Consider the following 9,732-nt stretch of genomic DNA (forward strand, 5'->3'; position numbering starts at 1 on the left):
ACCAGGTATGCTTGAGGTCAGTATTAGGCAAATTACTTCCTGTTTTTGGTCTGTTTAGATGTCTTTGGTCCATGTTGCATTCATATATCAGTCGAACCGAACCAGAGTTCATTTGGAAGCGGACCGAGACCCATTATTCAGGGAGTCTCGGTCCGCTTGTTTGGTGCGCACCAAGGTTCGGATGGCAGCGTTCATACTTGTTCAAATGAACCGCACTAACAGAGCAATCGCACCAGAGTTCATTTTAATCGAACCAAACCTGCCAAGTGTGAACACACCCTTACTGGTTACTTTGTTCACGCCAGTTTTGCCATTAAGAACTGAACTGGACCAGGGAACAAGCGCAATTGAAAAGAATCATCATCGTTATCAGCTTCGAGGTGAGGCACATACTAGCTATGTTATAAAGAAGTTATATTGTTATGTAACTATAAAATTAATGCATTTAAAATAAGAATACAATATTAATAACATGGAAAAATAAATTAAATGTATAATAAAGTATCTGCAAAAAACAACAACAAATGTAAGCCAGCACATTCCCAGCCTTGCTGGGAAACTAGTGACTAAAAAGAAGCATCATACTGCATAAGTGTTGATCAAAATAAAAGGTATAATTAAGAAAACCAGATCTATAGGAGATACCATATGAGATAACTGATAGAAACAGTTAGGTGAAATAGTGTAATAATAAATAATTATTATTCTTACACAATATTCAATATATTTGTGTCATGACTACAAAGTGGAAAAAAATCCCCAACAATATGAGGATCTAAGGGGAAATCCCCCCTTCAGAAATTAATTGCAGGCCCTTATATAATACATAGTGCATTTCATATGATTTCAGTTGTAATGCTGAGGGAAATGGTAGTCAAGTGAGATCAATTCCTCTGCCGGTTTGCCAGCAAGCAAGTTAGTACCCCACCATCTTACTTTTAGGAGAGTGCCAGGCAAAAGTGAAAGAAAAGAGTAGAAGAGAAGAATTTTAGAAGAGAGTAAGAAGAGTGATGTAAAGAGTATGACTAAGGGCAGGTAGCAATAGTTCCAATATTCAGTCATTGTTTGTATATGTTTTAGTTCACTTTTATGCCACAATGTCATCTACTGTATACAGTGTAGAAAAGAATAAACTCATATGCAACAGAAGACAATTAAATATGATCAACTTTACTTGTGTATCAGAATTTTATTGAGACATATTCAACAGAGTATGATATACCATGATAGTTCACAACATTCACCATGGTCAAAATACATAACATCTAGATTGTCCCTGTTTTCTAATTCATAGTTAAGTAATATGTGAAATTTCAATGACATTTTTACCACTGTCCCCGTTTTTCATTTCAGAAATCTGGTCACCTTACCCTATTAGAGCTTAAAAGCATATTTACTTAAGTGGTAACATTTCTTGGGCAATGGATGGTACTGTTTCAGTGTAACTGAGGGGTCAAAATACAAGTTTTATTGTAACAAAGATTTTGTTTATTGTAGCAAAAAATAATAATTCAAAGCATTCACAGATTTAGCTGTACAGTACATTGCCTCAGTTATTAAGTATCATAAAAGAAAATGTCTCAGACAACAAATACTTTTTTTAAGCACTCACTTTGTTTCACATGTCTCAGAGCATATAGAACAGACATGGACACATGTCTGAACTTGTGGCCTCAAAAAGAAAATCTTTTCACTCTCTTTGTCTCTTGTTAACCTGTAATTCAGTAAGCAAATTGTTTTTTACTGACATCACCTCAGTCATGTTCTTGCACATGGGAAAACTCTGTTATAATGACCCAGCAAGAAGAGTGTCCTGATGCTTGTCCATTTGAACGTTACTTTTGTCTAAACTTCTCTTACTTCAGATAAAAAGCAAATACACGTAAATAATATAGCTTTTAACATTAGCAAAGGCAATGGAGGTAATGATACTTTAGCTTGGGGAAAGCCTGAGACCCTGTGGTGATATAATGCACCTACACTGTGTGCTCATTTGACTTCATCTGTTTTGACCACGAGGTTCCTCAAACACTAAATGTGGGACTTGATTTACGTGGATTTTGGTCACAACTGTTCTATGTGAAGAAGTTACAATTTACACAAACTATACCATGTCAAAAAAAAAAAAAAAAAAAAAAGTGGATTTTTCTGTTCCTTTTTGAGGGTGTACTTGTGTGTCTGACTTTTGTAGGAACATACATTTCCATTTTGCATTGAACAAGCCATTCATTTTTCCACTTACACCTTCACAATGGCTGTGTCTATTTCTCAACTTTCTCACAGCATTGACATCACAACATATTACTTCCATCTAAGAGAAAAAATTTAGAACTGAAGTATTATGTGCACTTAACAATACAGGAAGATGACTGGCAGAACATGAAAGGAAATTAAAGAAACAGTTCACCCGAACAATGTAAATTCTGTCATAAATTACTTGCATTAATGTTGTTCCAAACCTGTAAAAAATTCTGTCTTCCCCTCCAGTGAGTTGTTACAATAACTTGATTATCACTGTGACTGGATCATTCAGTCACTGATTATTTGTGGTTTGTGAATAAACCTGTGGCACGCAGAGCCTGTTTTTTTCCAATCGTACCCAAACCTGTTTTCACTCTTTACACTTTAAAGAGTTGTAAACACATATCCTCAGCTGCTAGTGGTTCTGACGCTGCCTTTCTCTGTAGCCAACATGAAATTCATCATCAGTGCAGCCTTAAAGGAACAGAAACATGAACATTTGCTGATAATTTACTCACCCACAGGCCATCCAAGATGTATCTGAGTTTCTTTCTTCATCAAAACATAATTTAAGATTTTTAGGATTTCATTTCAGGCCTCCTCCTCTAAACAATTCAAGTGAATGTACTCCATTTTTTGACGGTCCAAAATGCATATTTAGGGTGCATCAAAGTAATCCACACGACTCCAGTCGACAAATAAAGTTCTTCTGAACTCAAACGATTGATTATTTTTAGAAACAAAATAATACTTATATAATTTTTAACTACAAATGTTTGCTTCCGTACATCTCTGTGACGTGCGCTCATGAGAGGGATGATGTAAGCTCGTTGGTAAGGTCACGTGTCACGTGGAGGAGGAGGCAGGAAGCGTGTGAAATTGTCGTAGGCTAATGATTCAAAGGCACAGTTTCAGTCTTCCTCTTTTACAGTTTATGAGTGTGGAAGACATTCCAGCCATTGTTGTTGTTCCTTTAAAAGCTAGTCAAAAAACCAAGAACTACCTGGTGTTTTGAGGTTCAGCGAGTATCTCATGTAAACACACAAACACCCGTTATTATATTTATTCCATGGATAATGTCGACCGTACAATTAATTGTTTTCTACAAAGAAGGTTAGATGGATGGATAATTGGCAGGAAAATGTCTCTGTCTCTCTGTCCGTTTGTCCGTCTGTCCATCTCTCTCTGTCTGTTTGTCCATCTGTCCATCCATCCTTCTATCCATCTATCCATCTATCTCTCTGTCTGTCTGTCCATCCGTCTATCTGTCTGTCTGTCTGTCTGTCTGTCTGTCCATCTCTCTGTCTGTCTGTCTGCCCGTCCACCTATCAATCAATCTATCTATCTATCTATCTATCTACTGTCTACCTGTCTGTCCGTCCATCCTTCTATCCATCTATCTGTCTGTCTGTCCATCTATCCGTCTATCTATCTACTGTCTGTTCACTTTGGTTCTCAAAAAAAAAAAAAAAAAAAAAAAACTTGCATTTGGATCCCCAGTCACTCACTTCTTCAACATTTCCACAAGCTGAAGCTCCATAGAGAAAAACATAACTCTACTGTGATTTTATTTTTGGTTGCTGACTTTGGAGGTCTTTGGCTTAGTGTTCTCCTCTTTGTCTCTATTCAGTTTACATATTTCTGTCACCATAAATAACATAACTAAAGCAATTATCCATTTTATGAGTGTGTCAGTGGTAATTACCTTGGAGAGGCTGGATTGAACACATTACTATGTGAAAAACAAAAGGTTTACTCCTTTAAGAAAAATTAATAATAACTTTTTTTAAATGAAAAGGTTTTAAAAATAAGAAAAATATTAATTTAGAGTAGTAAAAAAACGTTAAAAAAACGTAAAACAAAAAACAAAAAAAAACTTGCACCCCTGTAAGACATGTAACAGATGACATGGATGGAATTGGTATGAAAAATTATTTGAAATGAGAATAGCCACGATAAAAGTCTTCTGGACTTTTGAGGCAACTGCAGATAATAATATAGAGGTAACACTTTACAATAATGTTCCATTTGTTTACATTATAAATGTACCCGGACATACGGGTATGAAAGGAGCTGGTATGCAACCACTCATTCAGATTTTCTCTTAGGAGCCGAACGGTCATGCTCACTGAGCTGAATTCCCACGACTGTTCATTCACCTCTGCTGGATCTGACGGCGCATTTCAGCGGCATCTCCCTCCTCTGCACTGGTGCACTGCAGAGAATGCCCCTGGGTGCTACGGCAGAAATAAAAAGAGTATATTTCTTTAAAAGAGTATATTTCTCTAAAAGAGTATATATCTCTAAAAGAGCTGCACACACGGAACGTCTTTTTAAAGACACGTCTTTTTAAAGATGCCTTTCCTTTGTGTGTTATTCCTGGTTGCGCTCGTTATCTCTCGCCTTCTGACGGTCACAATCACTGTCTTTTGTGTCTGGGCACTGCTCACGCGGAGACAGCGTTCGTGGATGGGTCATATACTCATTGCGAGAACATGTCCATGGCAACGATGCGGTCGCGGCTTACCTTCGTAAGAAAGTAAGCCACCCCAGAGGCTCTCCGCCTCGGTCCTTCTACCCACGGGTATGAGGCCAGCGCAGCTAGCACTGGGGGCGATTTGGGGACCCCAATGGGACCGCCTCCGCCGGGTATCCCCCCACGGACCTCCCATTCCCCAGCACGCTCGTCTGCCCCGATCGGGCTTCTGGATGAGTCCGCTGGCTCATCTCACGGCGAGTTCGACCTCTTATTCAGAGCCCGTGAAAGTGATGAGCTCCCGAGCGCAGCATCGGAAGCGGGCTCGTCCAGTCGGACGCGGAAGCCTCAGCTGGGCTCCTCCCTTCAGGTGCGGTCGCCCAGTCACAGGCTGATGCGGAGATGACGACATGCTTTCCCGGGCAGCCACGAGTGTCGGGCTAGAGTGGAACCCTCCGCCCTCCCCTGAACCCTCGCAGCTCTATGATTGGTTCCTGGGCTTGCGGCACTGCTCAAAGCCACACCCTGCCCCCATTCCTTTCTTCCCGGAAGTGCATGAAGAGCTGACAATGTCGTGGGAGGCACTTTTTACTGCCCGGTCCCGATCTTTCAGCTTCCCCGCCCTCACTACCCTCGATGGTGGGGCGGCCAAGGGCTATTCGGCAATCCCCCAGTGGATAAAGGCGTGGCGCCCAAAGCTCCCGTCCAAGGCCTGTAGGTTTATGTCATCTCTGACGGCCAAGGCCTACGGTGCCGCTGGACAAGCCGCCTCCGCCCTGCACACCATGGCTCTCCTGCAAGTCTGCCAAGGCGCTAAAGGAACTGCACGAGGGTAGTTCCACCCTGGGATTGATGCAGGAGCTGCGCTCAGCGACCGACCTCGCTCTCCGGGCGACGAAGGTCACGGTGCAGTCTCTCGGGCAGGCGATGTCCACCTTGGTGGTCCAGGAGCGCCACCTTTGGCTCAACCTGGTTGAGATGGGAGAGGCCGACAAGGCACGGTTCCTTGCTGCCCCCATTTCCCAAGTTGGCCAGTCCAGCAACACTGAGGACTTTGCCCAGCAGTTCTCAGTGGTGAAGCAGCAGACCGAGGTTATCTGGCACATCCTGCCCCAGCGCGGCTCAAGATGCCGCACCCCGTCTGCTCATCGCTAAGGGCGTCCCCCTGTGGTGACTGCACCGGCTCCGCCGCAGCCCGCCCCTGCGGCCCGGCCCCAGCGTGGAGCCCACTGCAGGAAGCAGACCCACCTGTCTCGCGGCCACCAAGAACCCGCGAAAGGCTTCAAAGCGCCCCTGAGACGGGCGACCCAGGGACGACGAAACCCGCTGCTCTGGAGCTGGTAAGCAGACCACTCCATCCCCCGGTCAAGGGCCGGGAGGAGAATCTTTTGTTACCTTTGCATTTAATTGCGTTGCATGCCCAAGTGGCTGCAGTACCCAAGAGTTCAGCAAGAGTGGTTTCCTTGTTCCCTGGATCACATATCCGGTGTGCACGGCCGTCATCACGACCACCATCCACCTCTCTATTTGGCAGGTTTGGCACTCCAGCGGCGGTCTCCCCACCCCTGAGCGCCCAGCTGTGGCACAAATCCGTCCCCGATGTGACAGTCTCCATGGGTCACGAGGACAGCCTCTTCCTCCCCCGTCCCAGGCTGTTCTGGGGGTGGTCACAAGGAGCCAGGTAAGTACTTGGATGTCCCTGAACTCAGCACGGCCATGACACGGTGTGGCACCTCAGGCTCCGCCCCGCTGCGAGGCCCCACCTGCCGGTACGTCTGACAAGTTTGTCCCTCCGGCCGAGATGAAGAAGGGGTTTTACAGCCCCTACTTCATTGTACCGAAAAAAGGCAGTGGGTTGCGGCCAATCTTGGACCTGCAAGTACTGAACCGGGCTTTACACAGACTCCCATCCTAGATGCTGATGCAAAGACGCACTCTAGCGAGCGTCCGGCATCAAGATTGGTTCGCGGCGGTAGACCTGAAGGACGTGTACTTCCACGTCTCGATTCTACCTCGATACACACCCTTCCTGCAGTTTGCATTCGAGGGTCTGGCTTATCAGTATAAGGTCCTCCCTTCCGGTCTGTCCTTGTCCCCTCGCGTCTTCATGAAGGTCGCAGAGGCAGCCCTTGCCCCGCTAAGGGAATTGGGCATTCGCATCCTCAACTATCCCGATGGCTGGCTAATCCTAGCTCGCTCTCTGGATGTGTGGTGTGCACACAGGGACTTGGTACTCTCACACCTCAGCCGACTAGGGCTTCGGGTCAACTGGGAAAAGAGCAAGCTCCTCCCAGTTCAGAGCATCTCTTTTCTCAGTTTGGTGTTGGACTCAGTCTAGTTGACGGCGTGCCTCACGAACGAGTGCGCACAGTCAGTGGTTCCACTGAAACTCTTTCAGAGGTTCCTGGGGCATATGGCATCCTCAGCGGTGGCCACCCCGCTCGGGTTGATGCATATGAGACCGCTCCAGCACTGGCTTCAGACTCGAGTCCTGAGATGGGCATGGTGCCGCGGGACACATCGCGTGGTCATCATGCCGGTCTGTCACCGTCTCCTCAGCCCTTGGACCGACCTCACATTTCTACGGGCAGGTGTTCCCCTAGAGCAGGTCTCCAGACATGTTGTGGTCATGACAGACGCCTTCAAAACGGGCTGGGGCACTGTTTGCAACGAGCATGCAGCCGCCGGCTTATGGACGGGCCCGCGGCTGCGTTGGCACATCAACTGCCTCGAGTTGCTGGCAATTCTGCTCGCCCTGCGGAGGTTCCAGCCGTTGATCCAGGGCAAGCACATGTTAGTTCAGACAGACAACACGGCAACGGTAGCATATGTCAACCGCCAAGGTTGTCTGCGCTCTCGTTGTATGTCACAACTCGCCCGCCATCTCCTCCTCTGGAGTCAGCAGCACCTCAAGTCGCTGCGAGCCACTCACATCCCGGGCGACCTCAACACTGCAGTGGATGTGCTGTCATGGCAGGTTACCCTCAGGGGAGAGTGGAGACTCCACCCTCAGGTGTTCCAGCTGATCTGGAGTCGATTCGGCACAGGTAGACCTGTTCGCCTCCCAAGAATCCTCCCACTGCTTGCTCTGGTACGCCCTGACCGTACGCTCGGCATAGACACGCTGGCACACAGCTGGCCCCCTGGCCTGTGCAAATATGCGTTTCCCCCAGTGAGCCTACTTGCACAGACTCTGTGCAAGGTCAGGGAGGACGAGGAGCAGGTCATACTGGTAGCACCCTACTGGCCCACCCAGACATGGTTCTCGAACCTCACGCTCCTCGTGACAGCCCCCCCCCCCCCCAGCGAATTCTCCTGAGGAAGGACCTTCTTTCTCAGGGAAGGGGCACCATCTGGCACCCGCGACCAGACCTCTGGAATCTCCATGTCTGGCCCCTGGACGGGACGTGGAAGACCTAAGTGGTCACGATCACTCAGGCTAGGGCCCCCTCTACGAGGCGCCTGTATGCCTTTAAGTGGCGTCTGTTCGCTAAGTGGTGTTCTTCCTGGCAGGAAGACCCCCAGAGATGAGCAGTCGGATCGGTGCTTTCCTTCCTGCAGGAGAGGTTGGAATTGTGGCTGTCCCCTTCCACCTTGAAGGTGTACGTTGCTGCTATAGCAGCACACCACGACACAGTGGACGGTAAGTCCTTAGGGAAGCACGATCTGATCATCAGGTTCCTGAGAGGTGCCAGGAGGCTGAACCCCTCCAGAACGTGCCTTGTTCCCTCATGGGACCTCTCTGTAGTTCTTCAGGGTCTACAGAGAGCACCCTTTGAGCCTTTGCAGCCAGCTGAGCTTTAGGCACTCTCCTTGAAGACTGCTTTCCTGACTGCGCTCACTTCCATCAAGTGGGTAGGAGACCTGCAAGCGTTCTCTGTCAGCGAAACGTGCCTGGAGTTCATTCCGGGCAACTCTCACATGATCTTGAGACTCCGACCGGGCTATGTGCCCAAGGTTCCCACGACCCCTTTTAGGGACCAGGTGGTGAACCTGTGAGCGCTGCCCCAGGAGGAGGCAAACCCAGCCCTGTCATTGCTGTGTCCGGTGCGTGCTTTACGCATCTATTTGGTTCGCACACAAAGCTTTAGGATCTCTGAGCAGCTCTTTGTCTGCTTTGGTGCACAGCGGAATGGAAGTGCTGTCTCCAAGCAGAGGATCACCCACTGGCTCATTGACACCATAGCTATGGCATATCACGCCCAGTATATGCTGCCCCCGGTAGGGCTACGAGCCCATTCTACCAGGGGTGTAGTGGCCACCTGGGCCCTGGCCAGGGGTGCCTCTCTAACAGACATTTGCAGAGCAGCGGGCTGGGCAACACCCAACACCTTGCAAGGTTCTACAACCTCCGGGTGGAACCTGTTTCGTCCCGGGTAGTGGCACGCAATACAAGCGGATAAGCCCGGGATAGCCGGCTGGGTGTATCGCTTGCACATAGCACCTTTCACCTCCACTGAGTTGAAGACGTGCACCATTAATTCCCAGTAGTGTTCAAAAACTATGTTCCCTGGTTGACTGACTTCCTCCGAGCCCTGTGGCAGTCGAGTTTTCGGAGAGACTCGCTGCCGGCCCAGTTCACGTGCTAACTAAGAGCCCTGTTCTGGGGTATGTGCTCCACATGTGGCGGTTCCCTGTAAGGTAACCCCATGCGATGTATATCTTCCACTAATTCGTTTCCCTGTTGGCAAACTGCGTCTTCCTTGGGCAGGGCCCCCCTCCATGTTTGTAGTAACTCCTCCCCCGTTGGGTAGGATCTACCATGAGACTTCTCCACATGATCGGCAAGACCATGTGACATATTTTCCACTTAAATATCCTCCCCTCTCTCTGGGCAAGGTGTGGTCTCCGCGGTGTCCTCCCCTTGGGAGGGACACCCCCCGACTAGACCTGGTCGGCCCAGTCGGATAATCCCCCTTTTTTTTAGGGAGTGAAAAAAAAGAAGGGGAAAAGAGGCCATGACTGGGCTAGCATGTCTCTATCTTTTGGGTAGTCGACTTGTCCCCAAAGGGCCG

This window comes from Myxocyprinus asiaticus, chromosome 28, assembly GCF_019703515.2.
Source record: "Myxocyprinus asiaticus isolate MX2 ecotype Aquarium Trade chromosome 28, UBuf_Myxa_2, whole genome shotgun sequence".
NCBI lineage: Eukaryota > Metazoa > Chordata > Actinopteri > Cypriniformes > Catostomidae > Myxocyprinus > Myxocyprinus asiaticus.